Source organism: Mastigoproctus giganteus, chromosome 14, assembly GCF_048544385.1.
Source record: "Mastigoproctus giganteus isolate SK-2022 chromosome 14, ASM4854438v1, whole genome shotgun sequence".
Classification (NCBI taxonomy): Eukaryota; Metazoa; Arthropoda; class Arachnida; order Uropygi; family Thelyphonidae; genus Mastigoproctus; species Mastigoproctus giganteus.
Window position 1 is genome coordinate 52,067,325 of NC_143588.1, and position 23,650 is coordinate 52,090,974.

A 23,650-nucleotide genomic window follows, 5' to 3' on the forward strand; every position below is an offset into this window, starting at 1 on the left:
TTGTTGTGCCATTGCAAAATCATGACACAGAATATTAATACTACTAATGAAACTGGTTATTACTTTCGACTTGCCAACCTACTGAACAATCTCTAATACCATCTACTGGAGGAAGTTTGAACTACAACACACCACTTCCATTTATTTTTAAACCCATCATACATGACTGCAACAGCACCAGTCTGGGAACTTAACTGCCACACCTCATATGTGTACCCCTTATTGTTTTTCTATGGGTAAATGATTACTTGCTGATTACTAGAGGTATAAATTTTACATTACCATTACTGTTCGTAACTGAGAGCTGTAGATATTCTTCATTTTTTACTCCCCTCTTACTCTCCATGATGATCACCACTTCAGAATGACATTGTTCTGGTAATTAACTATAAAATAAATCAGTTGTGTCAGCACAGATATTTTTTCTTCAAGCCACTCAATGAACTTTAATAACTGCTCATCTTCCAATAATCGATAATTACAGATTCTACTTTCTTTCTGAAGGCAGGGGTAGTTGACTACAGTCAGGCCTCGCATAACGCGAGTTTGATCAATATGTTTTTCAGTTACCGTGATTTGAAAAAATTAACCACTTTTACTTTAAGCAATGCAAATTTCCAGTTAGCACAATCTTTTTTTGTGACAGTTGAAAAAGATTCAAATCGTGCACTAAGTGTCTCACAGCCAATAAACAAGCATTTGCCCGCTACCCACCTCAGTGTGTTCCATCAACCATCGGAAGAAGACATGTTACTTGTTTGTCTCCAGCTAATAAAGTTACGTGCAGATGTATTTAAAAATTCTAATTTTCTACCCCTGTTAATTATGGATAAAAGACAGAGTGAAAAACAACATGATTGCAATAAAAAAATTAAAAAAAAGTTATTACTTTAGCTGAAAAACTTGAAGTTATTAAAAAACATGAGTGGTGCAAACCATGCAAAAATCATAAGAGATCTAGGATACAATGAGTCTACCGTACGAACTACCTTGAGCAGTAAGGACGAATATAAAGAGAAAGGTAAAGTTTCATCAACTTCTTTTGTTTTACAATATACTAAAAACAGAACTCCAACAATGATTGAAATGGAAAGTCTTTTATCAATTTGGATAGAAGATTGCAATCAAAAAAGAATTCCATTACCTAAGGACAATATTCAGAGCAAAGTTATTAACATATTTACTAAGCTCAAAGAAACAAAATATCAAGGGGAGACAAACATTTGTTGCTAGTTCAGGGTGGTTTGAACGTTTCTAAAATCGAGCAGAACTGCATAATGTTAAAGTAACAGGGGAAGCTGCTAGTGCTGATGAAGATGCTGCAGCCAAATTTCCTACAGAATTGCAAAAAATCATTCAGGATGGTGAATACGACGATCGGCAAATATTTAATGTAGACGAAACGGGGCTATTTTGGAAACGGATGGCAACTAAAACTTATTTGGCTGCAAATTAATCATCACAACCTGGGTATAAAGTCTCAAAATATCGACTAACTTTTATTAGGAACACTGAAGGCGATTTTAACTCGAAGCCTATGCTTGTGTACCATATAAAAATCCTAAGGCTTTAAAAGGATACAGCCATCGAACTCTTCCAGTCATTTTGCATTCAAATAAAAAGACCTATTAGGATGACCAAAGCCCTATTTGAAGAATGGTTTACTTCTCATTTCTGTCCAACGGTTGAAGCCTATTGCAAGAAAAATAATCTTACTAAAAGCTCTGTTGCTTTTAGATAATGCACCTGGACATCCTTCTACAACTTGGTGACTTAAATGAAAATGTGAAAGCTGTTTTTTTACTGGCGAATACGACTTAATTATTGCAACCCATGGACCAAGGGACAATTGCAACTTTCAAAGTTCTCCGTAGAACATTTGCACAAAGTAAAGAGTGCAATTTCTGTGCCAGATTTTTGAAAAAAATATAACATACATACAAGTGGCCACTGAAAACATTCAGGCAGCATGGGAAGACGTGACGGCCAGCAATATGAGAGCAGTTTGGAAGCATCTTTTACCCCATTGTGCAAATGATTTTACTGGCTTCAAAGATGCAGTTCAAAAAGTTATTGAAGACACAACTAATATTGGTAATAACCTTGGTTTCAAAGGCTTGGATATGGCTAACGTTCGAGAATCACTGAATTTGCATTCAGAACAGCTAAGTGACAATGATCTCTTTCAAATAGAGGAACAGCATGCGCACGAAGAAGCTGAAGAAAAAGAATGCAAGCCAGATAAAAATGTTACCGCAAAGGAGATAACAGTAAAAGAACTAGGCAAAATCTTTCGTATCGCAGAGAACCTTAAACAAAAGATAATGGATGTTGATCCTAACATCGAAAGAAGCATGTTATTTTGCCAGGGCCTACAGAAGCTTGTTGTTGGCTATCAGAAATTGTATGATGAAAAAAAGAAAGCCAAAACTGTTCAAAGGTCTGTGTTCAAATATTTCCATAGCAAATAGTTTCTTCATTATATATTTTGTGCAATAAACTATAATTTTTATTATATTTTATATGGTATTGAGTTAAAAAGTTATTTAAAGGGTATTTTTAAAATTCTTTATGGACATTCCTGAAAGTCACAGACCAATTATAATTTTTCCTATTAATTATTATATTCAATTAACGTGTTGCCCTTCTGCGCGATGCGCCCATGAAACAAATTAATCGCATTAATCGAGGCCAGCCTGTATTTTGGTCGTAATGAACTGGTTCACAGGGTCTTATTTGATTTTAGGTCAAATTTTTGAACTAAGAATGCAGTGTATGTAGGAGCACTGTCGTGGTGGAGAACCCATCCATTTTCAACCAGCTAATGGTGTTTTCAGAATGACCCTCAATCAAATCAGAACCACTTTATAATAGGCCTGGTTTACTGTCTATTCTGAACAAATTTATAATGAACAATATCCTGAATATTAAAAATTAAAAAAAAGCAACTGCATTTAAAAATTGACAGAATCTGGTGTGATTTTATTAGACAGGATTTGTTTGGGAACTTCCACTGGAAAGAGTAGAATTCTGTTTGGATCACAGCATTACCCATGAATTCATCACCAGTAAATGCATTTAATAATATTAAACATTTCCACCCATCCTTTTAGCTGCTTGCACAGTACTTCATAGAAAACCTTTTGGTGATCATCTTAACAAATTTTGCTGACACTCAAACACATAGCAACATTTTTGGTAAAAATTGACAGGTAAGATACAGTGGAGGTTCTCAGTTCACCAGAAATCTCTTAAATAGTTAATCGCTAATTAGAACAAATTTTTCTCATGCACCTTAGCAACCATTTCACCACTACTTGAAGTTGAAGGTTAATCAGAATGTTGCCTATATTCAACAGATTCTCAGCTGCATTGGAAATGTTTCATCTCACTAATAAACCATAGCCTAAGTTAAACAAGCATTACCAAATGCAGATCTTAATATTTGGAGAATTTCCACTCATTTTTTCCCATTCTTAACACAAAACTTGAGGCATACGCACTGCTTTCATATCCATTATGATTGCAACAGATGTCTGAGACATCTCAACTTCAAAGCACACTGATTTCATGGAGCAGGAAGTGACTTGAACTAGTAATCTGGTAACCATTCCTCTACTTGCTCATCTTTGCTGTCCTTAGAACGTTTTAATCTGACCCCCTCATCAACCTTTTAAAAAGGTCCAGTTTGTTTTTCACTTGGAAACTAATCCAAGGTGGGGAGTTTCCTCCTGACAACCTTTGGTTTTTCTTCTGTTCACCATCTTAAAATATATGTCATTTATAGGCACAGTATACAGACACACTAATTGACTCACTGCTTACCTAAAAAAAACTCCAAATAAACTCTTCCCCCCATCAAAATTATATGATTTGACGTATATATAGGTTGGTCCATAAGTAAGGAAAAATGTTTTACTGTAAATAAGAATACTATTTTAAATACTATATATACTTAAATTAATGCTAGTATAATAGAAAAGTCATACAAATAATTAAATAAAAAAATATTTTTAAATTCACATCAGTTCAATATGGCAGCCATTTTGGTCTTTACAAAATTATAGTTCTTTGGACAGAGCAACAAGGCAGTTCTTCAAAAATGTTCTCATTAATTATCCACTGTCGAAGCTCCAGGACAGACCTGTCCTCATTACTACAAGCTTTATCCTTTAAGAATTCCCACAAAAAGTAATCACAAGGCGTTAAAATCCAAGGAGTGCAGTGGCCATTCACTGAAAACCCACGATCCAATCCACCAACCTGAAGATTTTGTCTAAGAACTTAGAGACAATTTTCAAAGTGAGCTGATACATCCATCTTGCATAAAAAAGCAATACTGAAAATTGATTTTAGACTACACACTGATTTTGTCTTTACGAGTCTCAAGATTCCTTCAAAGAAAGGTCTAAGAACACCTTCTGACCAATTTCCAGCTAAGATATCAAGATATCAAAGCCAAAAGGTTTTAAATCCTTGTTAGCAAATAAATGGGGGTTGTTAAGAGAATTATAAACACAGTTATACCAATTAATAGTTGCATTTAGTGTAAATGTGGCTTTATCACTCCACAAAACACTGTCAAAGACACCAGGTTGGTAACACTCATGCCCAAAAACCATTCAGCAAATTACAAACTTCTATCTGGGTTGTCCTCATTCAAACTTTGTAGCAACATGGGATAATAAACCTTTCTTTTAAGTTCCCTTATGATTCTATTTAAGCTCATTTTAGATGTTTTAACAAATTTTCTTTCCTTGAGACTTTTTTTTTTCAATTAGTAGATGTCTTTCAGATATACATGGTCTACTAGGTTTTGATAAATTATGCACTATTCCCAATTCATCAAATTTCTTCTATGGTTGTTATTGTCAGTGGTTTATGTACAAAAATCTTGAATTGGAATGCAACTTCTCTGGAATTCTCATATTTTGCATGCTTCTTCTTCATTGTAAGGCTCATGGTAATTTTCCTATGTTCAAATTACTCTTAAACAAGAAACAAAAAAAAAATTATAAACTATTTTTCAAATAACATATATTTATATCAGCAGTTAATCAAAATACTTTCCTTACATATGGATCACCCTGTATTTCAACTTTTTAGTTACTTTAACTAAAGCAAGGAAGTATCATAATATAAAAATTTTTATTTTTACCTACAAATCCGTTTCCTAGTAATTGGCAAGAAAAATCTTAAAATGGGTGAAGGAAGGTTACCTAGGAAGAACAAAAGAAAATAAAACCAAAAAAGTATGCAGTTAACAAGTACATATTTCCAAGAAATATAATAAAACCAAAAAAAAAAATATTTCTTCAAATAATAAGGTTTAACAATCTTGGTGTGATGTTATATAACTAACACAAAGAAATCATGGTTTTTGTATTTGACTAGCCATGTACACATGGTACTTAGAAAAACCTACACACAGATGAAATATGCACACCATTATAAAAAAAATGCAGCCAAGTCTTGCAGGTGCACATACAAAAAAAAAAAAAAAAAAAATATATATATATATATATATATTTATTTATTTTTTTTTTACATCAACATCACAGCTAAAAATCAAAAGGGCACTTGGGGAAGATGGGATCTATCCAATTAGATTAAGGCAACAAAAGCGGTAAGCAAAGCCATGATTAGGAGAAGAACCTTGAATTTTGGGGATGTCCACATGGACTGGCAATGTGTGAATATATTTCCAATTCACAAAGGTAGGATCAAAGATTGACATCAATCATTACAAACCTGTAAATATGACTCCTTTTACAAAGAAAATAATGGACTCACTGGTTAAAGAAATAATACAGGACCATCTACTCTCTTCCATCATGCAGTCATTCATCATCAATTGATATCTTTTCAATTGATGGATGACTGCATATCTCTTTTCAATTGATGATGGATGACTGCATATCTCTTTTCAATTGATGATGGATGACTGCAATTCATCTTTTGATATCTTTCCATCATCAACCAATATCTTTTGAGGTTATGATGGGAAGTGTGACAAGATCCAGTGTTCCATACATTTCAAGGGTACAGCTCAAAAACAGTGTTCATGGGTCAGCCACTGGACCAAGCCTATTGGTACTGCTCAAGGGGACAACCAGATCAGCTAGTGTACAATCCCGCTGCCTCTAACTCTGCCATTTAGTAACTGGAGGGAGTCCAAGCAGTGTGTATGGAGGGGGGGAGGGAATTGTCAAGGCCATGTTATGTAAACGAGTTGGATATACTCGTGCTATGCGTACATCATATCCAAAAGTTTCATTGCTTCATACAACATGAACTCCCCACCTTTTCTAATTACTGAAAACATCACGAATAACCAAACTAATAAAACAAACTGATCTGTAAAAAGATCTAAACCTACCAAACAATTCCTCAATCGTCTTCTCCCTCAATCTTGTAGTCTACCAAACTCCATTTACTTTTTCTGAGTGAATCCCAATTATTGCTTGATTCAACCACTGCTCATCTCAAGTTGCCATATTTGCTGTACAATTCCTTTCACTACAAAGGTGGGAGTAATGAAAGGAATCATATATATGCATATATCCACTCTGATATGCCCCTGTCAAAGACTTAGTAATATGGAATCCCCTTTTTTCGATATTCTGCGACTTAAAATCTTTCTACCACATTCTGTCAAATTAATCTGTTGCCTCTATCGTTCTCCTAACACCACTAATCACTTGGAACTCACTAACTTCCTCTCTTTGTAACAACTTTATCCAGTCCAACTTTCCTAAGTGTGAGGTAATTTTACTTGGTGATATTAATATTCACAACTCCAGCTGGCTTCTGTTTTCTAGTCACACGGACCCAGCTGGCTGAGATGTTGAGGCTTTTGCAATTACTAATGACTTTACACTGTTCATTTTCTGCCTACACCAAAGCATGCAACAATTGTAAAGCAGTCATCAATCAGTCCAAACTAGATTCTGAACAGGCCAAGAGTAGAAAACTTGCTTTTTGTGCAAATGGTAGTAAAGATTTCTGATCTCCTGCCAAAACTATTGATGACAAATTCTGTTCATCTCTAATCTCACCTCTGTTAAAACCTGATGGTGCTATTACCACCTCAGCTAAAGATAAAGCAAAACTGCTAGCCTCCTATTTTTCTTGTAACTCTTGTATTGATGATCTTGGTAAATCAACTTCTCACATTCCCAGTCCACTCCATTCAATAGCTACTGTGGTCTTTATATTAAAAGGATGTCAGAATTTTTAACAGTCTTGAAGCCAAGAAAGTGCAAAATTCTGATGATATTTCTCCACTTATTCTCAAAACCTGTGCTCTTAAATTTACGCTTTCCTGTATCACCTTTTACTTTTTCTTATTCCATTGGAATAAGAAATTTGTTTATATCCTGCTAATATCTACAAAGGGTGACAAATCCCTTCTATCCAATTATCATTGCATTGCACTTACTTCTACTCTTTGTAAAGAAATGGAGAAATCTATTAACTGCCAACTCATAATAAACTATATCTATAAACCTTCCATCTGATCAATGTCCGCCAATATGGATTCTGTCAGTGTCAATCCAGTAGTGACTGGCTTATGTTACCCATCTAGGGACAAACTCAATGGAAATGTTTGGTGAAACTCAAGCAGTTGCTCTTAACATTTCATAAGCTTTTGATCATGCTTGGCATAAAGGTCTTCTAAATAAGCTTCCACCTTGTGGTTTGTCAACTGTTTTTTGTAATTGGGTATCCAGTTTTCCCTCTAACTTCTCACTGCAGATGATGGTAGATGGCTCTCGCTTCTCAGGCAGATCCTCACTAATGCAAGCGTTCCTCAAAGTTCATTTCTTTTTCCATCTGGCATATTAATGACCTTCTTCCACTAACCAGAAATCCTATCCATAGTGTGGCTGATGACAGCACATGGCATTCCACCTTCCAGTTTGAGAAACCTTGTCTTGCACAAACAGCTTCAACATCTCAAATATCCACTACCAATTCCCTAAATGCTGATTTCCAAGTAATTCTCCAATGGACAAAAATAATTTTTATTTTTTTTTTAATTTTTTTATTTTTTTGAAAACCTCAAACACGAGGTATTAAAGGGTTAAAGGTTGAGAAGATGAAAGACGATATTTGTTGACATTCTGTATATTGAAATTTTCAGGAAATACATATGAAAGAAGGCTGTTCCAGAAACCGGCAGTTGAATGAATAAACGACGAAGATGAAAAGTTGGTTCTGTGAGTTTGAAGTTGGACAGTAAATGGATGTTGGCTGGTGGCAGCACATGTTCGGACTGTTTTGAAAGAGAGAGCGGAAATTATAGAAGCCAATTCAGAAGAACATGCCCATGGAAGTATCTGCAGAAAAGGCATGCAGCAGAAACAGTACATCTGTGAGAGAGGAGTCATTAATTCCTCTCTCACAGATGTACTGCCCTCTTCTGAATGGAATCTAGAAGCCTGAGAGGTTTTGGGGGCACCGCCCCAGATGTAGAAACAATATTCCATATTGGGCAAAATTGTGATTTGCACAGAGTGAACAGCTGTTTGGAAGAAAAGTAATGCCAAGAGCGAAAGAGAAAAAGTTTTTTTAGATGCAGAGGAAGCAATATTTGTAATGTGCTTGTGCCAAGAGAGATCAGAAGTCAGGTTAATCCCAAAAGAGATATATCATTATGCCTAGAAATCGGAGTGTCACCAAAGATAAGCATAGGAGCGAAAGAATTCTTTTTGCGAGATATAAGACAAGACCGAGTTTTAGAAGGATTGAAATCAACTAAGTTGTCTTTGCCCCACTGGAGAATTACCTGGAGATCGGCATTTAAGGAATTAGTAGCAGATATTCGAGAAGTTGAAGCTCATTAAGCAGGGCAAGGTTTTTCAAAATGGAAAGTGGAATGCAATGTGCTATCATCGGTAAAACTATGGATAGGATTTCCAGTCAATGGAAGACAGTCATTAATATACAAGAGGAAAAGAGTGGGGGAAAGAACTGAACCTTGGGGGACACCAGCATTAGTGGAGAAGTTAGAAGACAGAGAGCCATCTACCATCACCCTCAGTGAGCGATCAGAGAGAAAACTGGATAACCAATTACAAAAAACAGTTGGCAAACCATAAGATGGAAGCTTGTTTAGAAGACCTTTATCCAAACACAATCAAAAGCCTTTTAGATGTCAAGAGCAACTGCTTGTGTTTCACCAAACTTTTCCATTGAATTTGTCCATAAATGGGTAACATAAGCAAGAATATCACTAGTGAGCCAACACTGACAGAATCCATATTGGCGATCGTTGATCACATGGAAGGTTTCTAGGTAGTTTAAGAGTTGGCACTTAATTGATTTCTCCATTACTTTAGAAAGAGTAGAAGTAATTCTAATGGGACGATAATTGGATGGGAGGGATTTGTCATCCTTTTTAGGAACTGGCTGGATATGAGCAAATTTCCAAGCAGAGGGAAAAATACCTCTGGAATAAGAAAGTGAAAAAAGACAGCAAAGAACAAGGAGAGAAATACAATCAGGACCTGGAGCTTTCTTAGCATCAAGATTCGTCAAAATCCTTCTGACATCCTTTTGACAGAAGACCACAGGATGCATGAATGGAGCATGTTGGGAATGGTAGGAGGTCTTTTACCAAGATCATTAATACATCAGTTGGAAGAAAAATAGCTTTATCTTCCAACAGTTGGAAGATAAAGCTAACCTGCTAGCAGGTTAGCTTTATCTTCGGCCGAAGTTACAACATAACCATCTGGTTTTGAAAGAGCTGGGAGCTGACATGGGCAAAAGTTGCGGCCAATAGATTCGGCAAAAGAACTGAATGCTTAGCTACCAATAGGGCAAGAAACAAATTTTCTACTTTTAGCCTGTCCAAAATCCAGTTTGGACTGATTAATAACTGCTTTACAATTGTTGCGAGCTTTGGTGTAGACAGAAAATGAAACTAAAGAATTGGAAACAAGCCAATTACGATATGCCAAGTTCTTCTCTTGAACAGCCTTAGCACATTTATTGGAAAACCAAGGTTTAGATAAAGGACGTGGTTTTAAAGTGGAGTGGGGAATAAAGGATCCATTCCTACAAGAATAATTTCACTGACACAATCTGAGCAAATGTTGACATTAGAAGATTTGAAACAGTAATTTGGACACTACTGACACTATGCTGCTGCAACAGGATCTGGAAAGGTTGAGCAGATGGGCTGAGAGGTGGCAAATGAAGTTTAACATTGACAAATGTAAAGTACTACACATGGGAAACAGCAACCCCAGAGCAACGTATCAACTCTGTGGTACTACACTGACAGTGGTAGAGAATGAAAGGGACTTGGGGGTGGTTGGGCAGGCAGATATGAAGTTCTCTGAGCAGTGCAGACGGGCTGCAAGAGTAGCTCATGGAGTATTGTCAATGATATACAGGAATTTTTCCAGCAGGGATAAGGAGGTGATTATTCCATTGTATAAGGCGATGGTCAGGCCACACCTAGAGTACTGTATACAGGTCTGGAGGCCTCATTTCAAGAAGGATGTAGAGCTGCTGGAACGAGTACAGAGAAGGGCAACAAGATTAGTGAATGGAACAAAGGGGTGCTCTTACGAAGAAAGGCTTAAGTTTTGCAAATTACAGTGTCTGGAGACTAGGCACCAGCGAGGTAATCTGACAGAGGTGTATAAAGCCTTGAATGGTTTAAGCATGCTCAATGCTGATGGGATTCTTCCTCTAGCTCAGAAAAATCACCTGAGAGGGCATAAATTCAAATTGAGGAAAGACAGATGTAGGATAGACGTGCGGAAATTTGCCTTTAGCCAGCGGGTGGTTGGTTGGTGGAACAGACTTCCATCCCTTGTGGTGGAGGTTGATAGCCTAAATAAGTTTAAGGCTCAGCTGGACAGGTATTTTGAACGAACAGAGGGGTGAAGTGGAAGTGGGTTTTTTTTTTTTTTTTTTTTGGCTGATGCTGCATAAGCTTGCTTTCTTGCATCAAATGCCTCTACTAATGCTAATGCTAATCTGACCAAGAAAAAGAAATCTCGCAGGTCATCCCATTTTGCATTCTTGTAATGCCAAACAATACGAGGTTGGGAATAGCCATGAGATAAAGGCTCCACTGGAGAAGAGACAATCACCAAGTTGGGATCTGAGGTGCCCAAAGGACCACTCACTTCAACCACGTACTTAGAAGAGTTGTTTGTCAGAAAAAGATCAAGCATGTTGGCTGTATGATTAGGAGTGTCCTGTATTCTTGTAGGTAAATGAACAATCTGTGCAAGGTCATTAGTAATTGCAAAAGTCTCAGCATCTTGACCAGCTCGGTTGGTGTGACTAGAAAACGGAGGCCAGCTAGAGTTGTGAACATTAAAATCACCAAGGAAAATTACCTCACTGTTAGGAAAGTTGGACTGGAGAAAGTCAAGATGCAAAGAGAGGAAGTTAAAAAGCTTAAGTGATTAGGGAGTTGGGAGAATGGTAGAGACAACAGATGAATTTGACACAATGAGGTAGAGAGATTTTAAGCCAGAGAAGATCGAAAAGAGGAGATTCCAAATTACCAAGTTACTGATAGGGAATATCATAATATACATAGGCACAAGTACCACCTTTGAGGCGAAAGAAATCATATAGCGAATAATTTGGGGAACTGAGATGAGCAGTAGTTGAATCAACCAATAACTGAGATTTTGTCAGAAAAAGTACATGGAGTTTGGCAGACTGCATTTAAAAATGGACATCGTTGAGATTAGAATTGAGACCATGTATATTTGTGAAATGAATTAGGAAGTGTTTGGGAGGTTTAGATCTTTTCACAGATAAGCTTACTCTATTAGTTTGACAATTCATTGTGTATTCAACAGTAAGAAAAAATGAGGGGGGGGGCATGATGTAGGTAGTAATGAAATTTTTGGATATGGCGTACACATGGTAAGAATATACCCAAATCCTTGACATAATGTGGCCTCGACAATGCTGCCCCCCCCCAAAGGCAGTTCTTCTGAACTTTTCACGCACCACAGTTTCGAGAATTGTGCAACGAACAGAAAGAAAACATCCTCTCAACGGCACTTCTGTGGAAGAAAATCGCTTGTTTATGAGAGAAGTCAGAAGAGGATGGCTAGAACTGTGCAAGCAAACAAGCAGGCCACAATATCACACATCACATCAGAATACAACTTTGGTGCGCAGAACAAAATCACTAGTCACACTTTGTCGCGAACGGGGTACAACAGCCGACGGCCACATCGTGTACCTTTGTTACCAATGAAGAACAAGAGAGTACCCCTCGTGTGGGCACAGCAACACCAGCACTGGACTATCGAGGATTGGAAAATAGTTACTTGGTCTGACAAGTCGAAGTTCCTAGTACATCATGTTGATGGAAAGCTCAGAATTTGGAGAAAACAACATGAATCCATGGACCCATCATGTCTGACAACTACTGTGCAAGGTGGTGGGGGCAGCGTTATGGTGTGGGGAATGTTTTCTTGGCACATGATGGGTCCACTGATAGCCATAGATTAATGTCTGAATGTCACATCGTGCCTAAACATTTGGTGACCAAGTGCAATCATTCATGTTGACAGTTTATCCTTAGTCAGATGGTTACTTCCAGGAGGATAATGTGCCAGTGCACAAAGCCCAAGCCCAAATCACTATGGAATGGTTCCAGGAACACGACAATGATTTTTCTTTGCTGCAGTAGACTGCTCAGTCCGTGGATCTCAATCCTATTGAACATCTTTGGGATGAGCTGTTCGCTGCAGGTCTACAGCTCCATCGAATCTCAAGGAACTGCGTGACACAAACGTTTTCAGCCTCTTGTTCAATCCATGCCTTGATGAATTCAGGCTGCTTTGAAGGCCAAATGAGGCTTCAATACACTACTAGGTAGGTGTACCTAATAAAGTTACGGCACAGTGTATATATATATGAAATGCCTAATATAGAACTGAGTTTAAACAAGGTCAGTTGATAGATAAAAATAAGGATGATATAACAGATGCACCTGAACACGCAAAGCAGCAGTAAAGGATGCAAGAGTATATATATGCATGTGGGAGTTAATGGGTCTGATAATAGTGCAAGGATTGAAATGAAATTTACACAAAATGCCAAAAGCTAATAGGGGAAGGATAGTAGAAATCGGAAAACCTGTAGTAGTGAAAAAGAAAGAATGTGAATATTCTATATATTATAATGAATTAAGAGAATTAAAGGCTGAATTGAAAAGCCAATTAAAGTAAAATAATTAATGCAAAGTAATTAAACCAACAAAATGAGAACTAGCCAGCATCAGAAATGGGTGGGAAAATTTAGCTTTAAGTCAAAAAGGGGTGCGGATGCAAATATGCAAAAATCTGATGTTAGCTACAGTGAATATTGATACATGGTCAGGTATTTCATCAGGGGACTAAAACCTGACCGTGTATCAGGAACTACGTATCTATACTTACCTATGTAAGTGGAAGAGAAGCAAATTAAAGAATAAAACTAGGTGAGATAAAGCAGCATTACTCTTTCAGAATAGGGACAAGGTAGTCCCAACACAGTGTCAGTAATATAAAAATTAGGTAAAATAAGGATGAAGTTAAAATAAAATGTGTTTTTAGAGTAAAAAAAAAAATTAAGAATTTTATGTAGATTTTATGCAATTTCGGAAAACATTAGTGTTGGAATTTGGTGGAAAAAGAATATAAATTTGATAAATTAAATTATAACTGCTTGTTTTAAAATTAAATTAAATTATAATTGCTTGTTCTCAATTTAATTCATCAAATTTATATACTTTTTCCACCAAATTCCAACACTAATATTTTTTCCAAAATAGCATAAAATCTACATAAAAATTCTAATTTTTATTTTTACTCTGAAACCCTTATTTATTTTATTTTTACTCTGAAACCATTATTTATATTTTATTTTTACTCTGAAACCCTTATTTATATTTTATTTTTACTCTGAAACCCTTATTTATATTTTATTTTAGCTTTATCCTTATTTTATCTTATTTTAATATTACTGACATTGCACTACCTTGTGCATATTCTAAAAGAGTAATGCTGCTTTATCCCACATAGTTTTATTCTTTAATTTGCTTCTCTTCCACTTATATGGACAAGTATAGTAACGAAGTTCCTGATAAGTGGTCAGATGTAGTCCCCTGATGAAATACCTGACCATGTATCAAATATTCATTTTAGCTAACATCAGATTTTTGCATATTTGCTTCCCCCGTTTTTTTGACTTACAGCTAAATTTACCCACCCATTTCTGATGCAGGCTAGTTCTTTTGTTGGTTTAATTACAGGCAACCCCCATATAACGCAGTACTTGTACAAAGCGGTTTCGCTCTAACACAGTTTGAGAATTGCAGGAATCTTGCATAACACAGTATTTTTTAGCTTTTGTGCTGGGAAAACCCTGCTATTATGTTAGATGTAATTTGCAACATTTCCATTCCTTTTTGTGAATCTCTGCTGTTGACTCGCTAGTTGTTATCTCCTTCATGATATTTTTCTTAAGGCCATTTCAGGAGGTCACTACCATAAAACAATAAAAACAATTTGCACTTTCCAGTTTATTGGTCTTTTCTGTTAGTGTAATCAATTATAAATGGGTAGTAAACTCGATCTCCTTGCATTTGCTATAGTACCGATAGCTGGAATTCTGAGGGTTTTCACGTTATTATGGTGAAATGTATTTCGCCTTCCATGAAATATTCAATCATATAAAAAACAAATTTTCAGAAACTCATTACCCCATATCTCACTTGTGCATATCGTGTTCTTTGTTATTAATTGCTTATGATTTTTATTGTTTTAAATTTTACAACCGAAGGAAAAAAAAAAAAAGTCAGTGAACAGAAATATCAATTACTTAGTATGTACATATTACAGTACATATTAATTAAGCTATGTACATCATCGTATATTTATTTTTGTTTTGCTAACTGGAAAATATTCTTTCAATTTTCACGTATCATTTAACTTTGTTAATTGGTAAGGTAATAAACTTAAATTTGTGCTTTATATCTAAGCAAGGGTCCAATGTATTTTGTTGAGAGATCCCCAGGTTAGGTTCTGTGCTATTGAACTTGTGCTTGTTTGAGACCACACAAAATTGCGACTTCAAAGCGTGCAGATCAACTTTTAAAGAGAGCAGAAGGTACGTGAAATCTAGATGCCGCAGAAGAGATTGTGCTTAGCAGCAATGAAGAGGAAGAAAATTTAATGAACGAACGAACATCATCTGACATATAAGTATCACAGTTTGTAAGGTACAGTTCAATTATTACTATTTAAGTTACTACTATTATAAAAAATAAAGTTAAAATATTAAGTTATTACTACTATAAAAATAAAGTTTCCAATAGTTATAAAAAAAATGGTATATTTTTGTTAGCTTTTGGAACGTAACCCCCTTTTTTGTACTGGTTCTTAGTCCCATATAACAGGGTTTTGCATAACATGAGATTTTGAACCAAACTACCGTGTTATATGAAGGTTACCTGTACTTTGCATTAATTATTTTTCTTTACAGCTCCCTCCTCTTTAATTGGCTTTTCAATTCAGCCTTTAATTCTCTTAATTTGTTATAACATATAGGATATTTACATTCTTTTTCACTACTACACTTTTCCAATTTCTACTACCCTTCTATTATTTTTGGCATTTTGTGTAAATTTCACTTTCATCCTTGCACTATAATCAGACCCGTTAATTCCCACATGCATATATATATATATTTGAATAATGGCTTGAAAAATATTAGAATGTAATAACATAAAGTAAGAAAATAAATAAATAGATATTAAGCTATAATTAGAGGCAGCAAAATGCACATACTCCACATGATGCTCAGTACATAACAGATAATTCATATAAAAATAAAAATAAATTAATACATAAGGCAGTAGGCATGGCAAAACTGTAGAGCGAAAATTAACATAAAAATGAAATCAGGGGGGATAAAGGTAACAAGACAAACTGTAGCCGAAAGTTCCCAAATAGCATTAGCAGAGGCATTTGATGCAAGAAAGCAAGCTTATGCAGCATCAGCCAAAAAAAAAAAAAAAAAACCACTTCCACTTCACCCCTCTGTTTGTTTGAAATACCTATCCAGCTGAGCCTTAAACTTATTTAGGCTATCAACTTCCACGACAAGGGATGGAAGTCTCTTCCACCAACCAACCACCGGCTGGCTAAAGGCAAATTTCCGCACGTCTATCCTACATCTGTCTTTCCTCAATTTGAATTTATGCCCTCTAAGGTGATTATTCTGAGCAAGAGGAAGAATCCCATCAGCATTGAGCATGCTCAACCCATTCAAGGCTTTATACACCTCTATCAGATCACCTCGCTGGTGCCTAGTCTCCAGAAACTGTAATTTGCAAAACTTAAGCCTTTCTTCGAAACAGCACCCCTTTGTTCCATTCGCTAATCTTGTTGCCCTTCTCTGTACTCGTTCCAGCAGCTCTACATCCTTCTTGAAATGAGGCCTCCAGACCTGTAAACAGTACTCTAGGTGTGGCCTGACCATTGCCCTATACAAGGGAATAATCACCTCCTTATCCCTGCTAGAAAAATTCCTATATACCATTGACAATACACCATGAGCTACTCTTGCAGCCCATCTGCACTGCTCAGAGAACTTCATATCTGCCTGCACAACCACCCACAGGTCCCTTTCATTCTCTACCACTGTCGGTGTAGTACCACAGAGTTGATACGTTGCTCTGGGGTTGCTGTTTCCCATATGTAGTACTTTACATTTGTCAATGTTAAACTTCATTTGCCACCTCTCAGCCCATCTGCTCAACCTTTCCAGATCCTGTTGCAGCAGCATAGTGTCATTAGCGTCCTTGACAACAGTGCCAACCTTCATATCGTCTGCAAACTTGGACATTAAGCTTGATATACCATCATCAATATCATTTATAAATATAGAAAACAATAATGGACCCAACACTGAACCCCGAGGGACTCCACTAATAACATTAGTCCACGATGAGCAGTGTCCATTGATTACCACTGTCTTTTCCCCCTCAACCACCCCTTTATCCATAGCAGCAATTTGACTCCAATGCCACACTGCTCCAATTTGTGCAGCAGTCTTCCACAAATTGGAGCAGTAATTTAGAGTTCGGTTAATTCCAATTAATAAATCCATTTTAATTTTAAAATAATGCCAATTACGTAATAATTTAGCGGCACCACCCTTGTAAGGTACCAGGTCCAGGAGACATCAGACGAACTATTAAAGAAAAGAAAGATTTGTTTTCTTTTAGTAGTAGTAGTTTTAGTCCTTTTTTGGTGATATTTCACGTCTCTCTGATGATTTAGTGGCACCACCTTGTAAGGGTGGTGCCACTAAATTATTATGTAATTGACGTTATTTTAAATTTAAAATGAATTTATTAATTGGATTTAACTAATTAAATTATTTGGGGACTTTCGGCTACAGTTCCTGGCGAGCACGATTGTTACATACAGTCCTACAAACAACGAAATGACCAGTAGACAACATCTAGATGATTTTACATGGGGTTGAATAATTGGGAAGCTCGAGGAAAGTCGGAAGTGCGAGGAGTGTGGCTGCAGAGTTCAGTATCACCCATAGCATCGTCTCATGTGTGGTCTGCCTCCAGAACGACAGGTACAGCTGTTCGAAGGACCAGTGGTGGTGGTCCACTAAAAACAACGCCCAATGATGACCGCTATATACTCCTACAGGCCAAGGGGTATGGACACCAGACAGCGGGATCTGTTACAAATCAGCTGCACATGATGCAGGATATCGGGATTTACTGTGGCCAGGTGACTTCCCAAAGGTGGTTGTTGTTGGTTTGTTGTTTAATGGCACAAGGGGTGCTAAGGCCATATTGTGCCTCCACAAAGGTGGACTGTTTGCCCGACGGCCAGTACACTGTACCCCTTTAACACCTGCCAATCACAGGCAACGTTTACAGTAGTGCATTGAACACAAGGACTGGACAGCAGTGCAATGGGGAAAGGTACTCTTTACTGATGAGAGTAGATTCAGTCTCAGCAGCGATTTTGGATGTCGGCTAATCTGGCGAGAGGTTGGCACACGGTATCACCCTGAAAACATCACCGAAAGGAATCAATATGGCGGTCGAGATGTTCTAGTCTCGGGAGGCGTTACCTTGGATGGACGTACACAGCTCCAGATACTAGAAGGCAGTACTGTAAATGGTTCACACTACCGTACTGAGGTATTTCTTCCCCGTGTGCATTTGTTCCGAAGTGCCATTGGCCCAGAGTTCGTGTAAATGGATGATAATGCCACACCCCATCGCACTGCAGCTGTTGATATGCTTCTGGAAAGTGAGGACATTGTTTGTATGGATTGGCCTGCCTGTTCCACTGATCTAAATCCCATCGAACACATATGAGATACTCTGGGAGAGATGCCTAGTGGCACGTCCACACTCACCAGAAAATGTTCACCAGCTGAAAATGGCACTCCCCCAGGTATATTTGGTATGTTTTTCCCATATCCAGGCCACTCCTATGAGAAGATACAGGTGAAAACCTGACTGATCCTTAAGTTTTACACACCAGTGTGTGTGTGTGTGTGTGTGTGTGTGTTGTTAGTTGTTGCTTGCAGCATCGGCTTCTGTGGCCATAATGCACCTTCCGAGGTTTTTACATTTTCTACTCTGATCCAAGCCCAAGGCGGGATTTGAACCCGCGACATTTGGGATGACAGGCAGGCACTTCACCCACCCAACTAGCCCGGTTGGCACCAGTGTGTGGCACCACATCTGTCAAAAATACATGGCATAACTTCAGAAATGAGTTCCTCATATGTAGACAATAAAAATATTTTATATCAACATAGTTCCGGAAATGCTTAGTTTCCGAGTTTTGAAGGTCTGTCTATGACACTTAACTCTTCCCGTCACCTTATAGTAATTGTTCAAAATGTCCACCTTCTGCCTGAATACAGGCCTCACATCAACGTCTCAGACTCGCAAAGACTATGCCAAATTCCTGGCATATTTCATATTGTCTGACAACCTTCCACAATTCAACTGCAGAGAGTTTCCACATCAGCTCCTGGAGTCAAATACACCAATGACTTTAAATGGCCCACAAGAAGAAATCTTCTGGGTTTAAATCAGATGACCGCGGAGGCCAGGCAGTTGGTCCGCCTCTACTATCCACCGAACAGGAAACCTTTGATTCAGGTAATTGCGGGTGAGGTGGCTGAAATGTGTGGGAGCGTCATCGTGCATAAAGTGTGCTTGTTGACAAATGATCAGTGGCGTGGCGTCCAAGAAATCAGGTATGTTGTTTTCCCAAAAGTTTCTGTACGCCTGCCCTGTGAGTTTGTTTGGAAGTACATGGAGCCCAAATAACTTATCACCAAAAACACCCGCCCAGATGTTGAGGCTGAACCACTGTTGGTGATGTGATGGAAGAATTTCATGTGGGTTTTCCTCAGCCCATACATGTTGATTGTGAAAGTTTTGGATTCCGTCTCGTGCTTCATCTGTGAATATCACTAAGGCAGGAAAGTGAGGAGTTGTACCACACTGCTGCAAGAACCACTGGCAGAACATTACTTGCACAGGGTAAACTGCTGGTGACAAGACCTGTACCCATTACAGATGGTAAGGATACAGTTGGTGTTCTCGCAACACTCTCCAAATAGTCAAAAGTTGAACAGCCAGTTGCATTGCTATTCTGGGTGTGGTGATTCCAGGAGTGGCATGCACAACATCCAAAATCTCCTCCTCTACTTCAGGAGTCGTAGATCTTGGTCGTCCTCTGTCGGCAGCACAAGGTGTAAAAGCCCCATGTTCACAAAGGCTGCGATGGATACCTTCAAACATATTCCTGTCTGGACATCTTCGTTCTTGGAACCTTTCGTGGTACAAACGACGAGCCTCCAGAGCATTGCCGTCCGCCAAACCATACATGAAGTGTATATCCGCCTTGCTCCTGATTTGAGTACATGGTCGGAATGAATAACCATCAGATTCTGTCGGTACCTTGTGATGAAGGAAATCACCTGCGGGAGATAAGACATTTTGGTTAATAACTCGGGAACCAAACATTTCCAGAACTATGTTGATATAAAATATTTTTATTGTCTACATATGAGGAACTCATTCCTGAAGTTATGCCGTGTATTTTTGAGACACCCTGTATATATATATATATATATTGCAATTATGAATTGCACTGATCACAAAATCAGTAACCAGATTCTGAGTGAAAATAAAATTGATTTTAAGTATAAGAAAGCAATATAAAACAATCATGCTGCATAGTACTGAACCTTGGGTGTAAACATCCCATGTAAATATATTATCAAACTAGTTTCTTCATTTTTGTGGGGTTTTTTTTTTTCTTCTTTCCTTTTACATTTATGAGCAACACATAATATGAAAGCACTTATCTTTCAGTTGTTTTTCTACAAATTTATAAATATGATAATTTAGTATTACGATGAATATGGTATTACTTACCAGAATACCAATTTTTCAGAAACCTCTACTGGAAGCTGTGGTATAAGCACCTAAAATTTGGATAAGAAAATCAGGCATTATAACTATGAATTTAAAAAGTAATAATAATAATAATTACTAGGCTTATTAACTGAAAACTTTATATTTATGGAAATTTTACAGTAGAAGTAGTATATGAGAAAAAATAGTTCCAAAAAATATTTATAAATGACCACACTATAAGCATTTGAATTTTGAAAATCCTTTTTGGAACCTAAGCGGGTTTGTAGCTGTAGTTAGTTTATAAACAAAATTACTATATATCCATAGTAATATATGGATATATAGAAATCATATATCCATATATTACTACTGACTAAAATGCCACAATTCCTGGTCAGCAATTTCTATTGGAGGCTTGATATAAGCAAACCAAATTCTGTTAAAATTTGGATGTGCCAACAGCCATTGTACTAAACACAATTATGCATTTCAATAGCAATAACATCAATCAGGTTAAGGAATATGAAATTTTATATTTATGGCAAAGAAACAATATAAATTATTCACAAATAAAAATTAAAAAAAAAACTTCCCACCTTGCCTGTCTAAAGCCCTCTAATAATTTTTCTAGTTCTTCCTTAAATATATTTAAAATACCTACTTCCAACAACAACAACAGATGGAAGCTTGTTCCAACAATCAAATATCAGCTGACTGAAAGCAGCTGGTATTTGATTGCTGTGCACATCTATCCTAAAATCCTCTTCCCCAATTTAAATTGTTCCCTTATGTATGTTTTCTGAGTAAAAGGAAGGATGCCATCAGCATTTAGCTTACTCAATCAGATCTCCTTGCAGGTACCTCGTTTCTGCATGTTGCAATTTGCAGAACCGCAGCCTTTTCTTCCCCTCATTGTCGTTTGGTCAATCCATCACACAACAATGAAAAGCTGTTTTTGAGATACTCCATTATATGTAAAAATAAAAGCTTGTTGCTTAAATCTGACAAAAATGTAAGATATCATTTTTTTTACTATTTCAATTGAGTCAATTGTTTAACCCTTTCTATTTGGCTGAAACAAGAAGAAGAAATGAATCACTTATAAATTTATCAATTGGAAATCTGCTGTATATAAATGGAAACAGTGAAAGTAATGAAGGTGGAATTGGCTTTCTGGTCCATAAAGATATAAAAAAACATTTTGGAATTCAAAAGTACATCACCAAGTGTGTCAAGACTACTACTCAGGATTTCTAAGAGGTATAAGCTAAAGATTATAATGATTTATACACCAACACCAAGCCATGATGATGAAGAGATTGAAGAAATGTACACCGAAATTGAGTCTTCTAGATGAATAGAAAACTCACTACACTATCATTATGGGGGACTTCAATGCTAAGATTGGAAAGAGACAAAACAGCACAGAAAGGGTAACTATAGGATATTTTGGAATTGGTGAAAGAAATGAAAGACTTGTGGAATTTGCAGAATCTCGAAGAATGTCAGTAATGAACACTTTTTTCAAAACAAGGTGAACAGAAAGTGGACATGGAAGAGCCCAAATGGATTAACATTTGGGCTCTTCCATGTTCTCACTAACAGAATTAGTGAAAATGAACAATTCTCACTAACAGAATTAGGGAGGATTTCATCCTTACTAACAGAAGATATATCATGAATGATGTTGCTGCCCTGAACAAGGTAAATGTTGGAAGTGATTACAAAATGGTAAGATGCACACTTCACATAGATGTAAGAAAAGAAAGGAAAAAACTGACTCAAGTAAATAATACAAAGGTCTTTGAGATAACAAAAGAGGAGAAAAAACAGTATGTACTGGAACTTAGGAACAAATTTGAGCTTCTGCAGACTGCTCAGGACCAAGATATCGACAACTTTCTGAAAGTCAAGGCCCAAGAAACCTATAGGTAAAAAGAAATCCAAAGAAGAAAAAAATTAGTCAAGAAACATTTGTCATGATGAACTGAAGACGACAAATGAAGAGCAAGAAAAACACTGACAAGGAGAAAATTGAGTATACTGAGTTATGCAAAGCCATTAGAAAGAGACTCAGAGAGGACATAAGAAAATTTAACACAAGAAAAGTAGAACAAGCATTAAGGGAAAACAAAAGATTTAATTCAGCAGCCATGAGCAATAATACAAAAAGACAAATGATACTGAAACTGAAGAATAGCGATGGTGTACTTATAAATAGCAGAGAAGGCATAATTCAAATAGCTACTATAAGAAGTTATACAAGGAGCAAGGGAATGATGCCAGCAGTGAGGAAGATGGATCGCAAATTAGTAACACATACAACATACCTGATATGCTTCCTGATGAGGTAGAACATGCATTGAAGCAAACGAAAAACGAGAAAGTCCCGGGGGAAGATGAAATTACTGTAGAGTTGTTAAAATTGGAAGGAAGATATGACACAAAAACTGGCAAGACTTCACAAAATGAATTAGAAAAGGTGACGCCTAAGGAGTGGAATAATGCAATCATAGTTTTGCTGCATAAGAAAGGAGATTAATCATAAATTGGAAATTATAAACCAATTAGCTTGTTATCCCACATCTACAAGTTGTTCACACAAGGGTCATTACTAACAGATTAGAAAGAATACTTGATGAGAATCAACCGAAAGAGCAAGATGGCTTTAAGACAGGATTCTCAACTATGGATCACCTTCACGTAATGTTACAGCTAATGGAGTCTATGGAGAAAACAAATGAATATAAAACACCATTATGCCTGGCATTTGTGGATTATGAAAAGACATTCGACTCCATAGGGGTGGACAACGAGTCAATTGCGGTTTTAATTTCGGTCGATCACAATGAATTTTAAAAAGATCCTCAGGGGCTCACATCTGGTCAGTATGGGCTTGGCACACCCAGGGTCCTGAAATGGATATCATCATTCTTCTCTTTCTTGGTGATTCCCTTCTACTTTCTTTCTCTCTCTCTCAAAATCTAAATGTTATTATTATTATGCACCCCACTGCATGCGCTTATTAAGATCAATTGAACGACATGACTACTCTTGTCGCCTCGCGGCCACTAGGCTTGTCTGCTGAAAATCCACGCAGTTACGTTGTGGAGAGTGCGTGTAGGTGTTGAATTATTATTTAGCTTACTTAATATTAATAACTGGACAGTACTTATACATTAAATT

The 23,650-nt window shown here is 37.0% G+C and overlaps 1 protein-coding gene across 1 annotated transcript in view; it reads right to left on the minus strand.

Moving 5' to 3' along the window:
* tou (bromodomain adjacent to zinc finger domain 2B toutatis) overlaps positions 1 to 23,650 on the minus strand; it is a 914,913-nt gene that overhangs the window by 850,260 nt on the left and 41,003 nt on the right. The window contains exons 2-3 of the mRNA XM_090388865.1: positions 20,483 to 20,532; positions 5,159 to 5,219 (exon numbers count right to left, since the gene is read on the minus strand). The gene's annotated coding sequence lies outside the window, so the exon portion shown is untranslated. The remainder of the gene's footprint in view (positions 1 to 5,158; positions 5,220 to 20,482; positions 20,533 to 23,650) is intronic.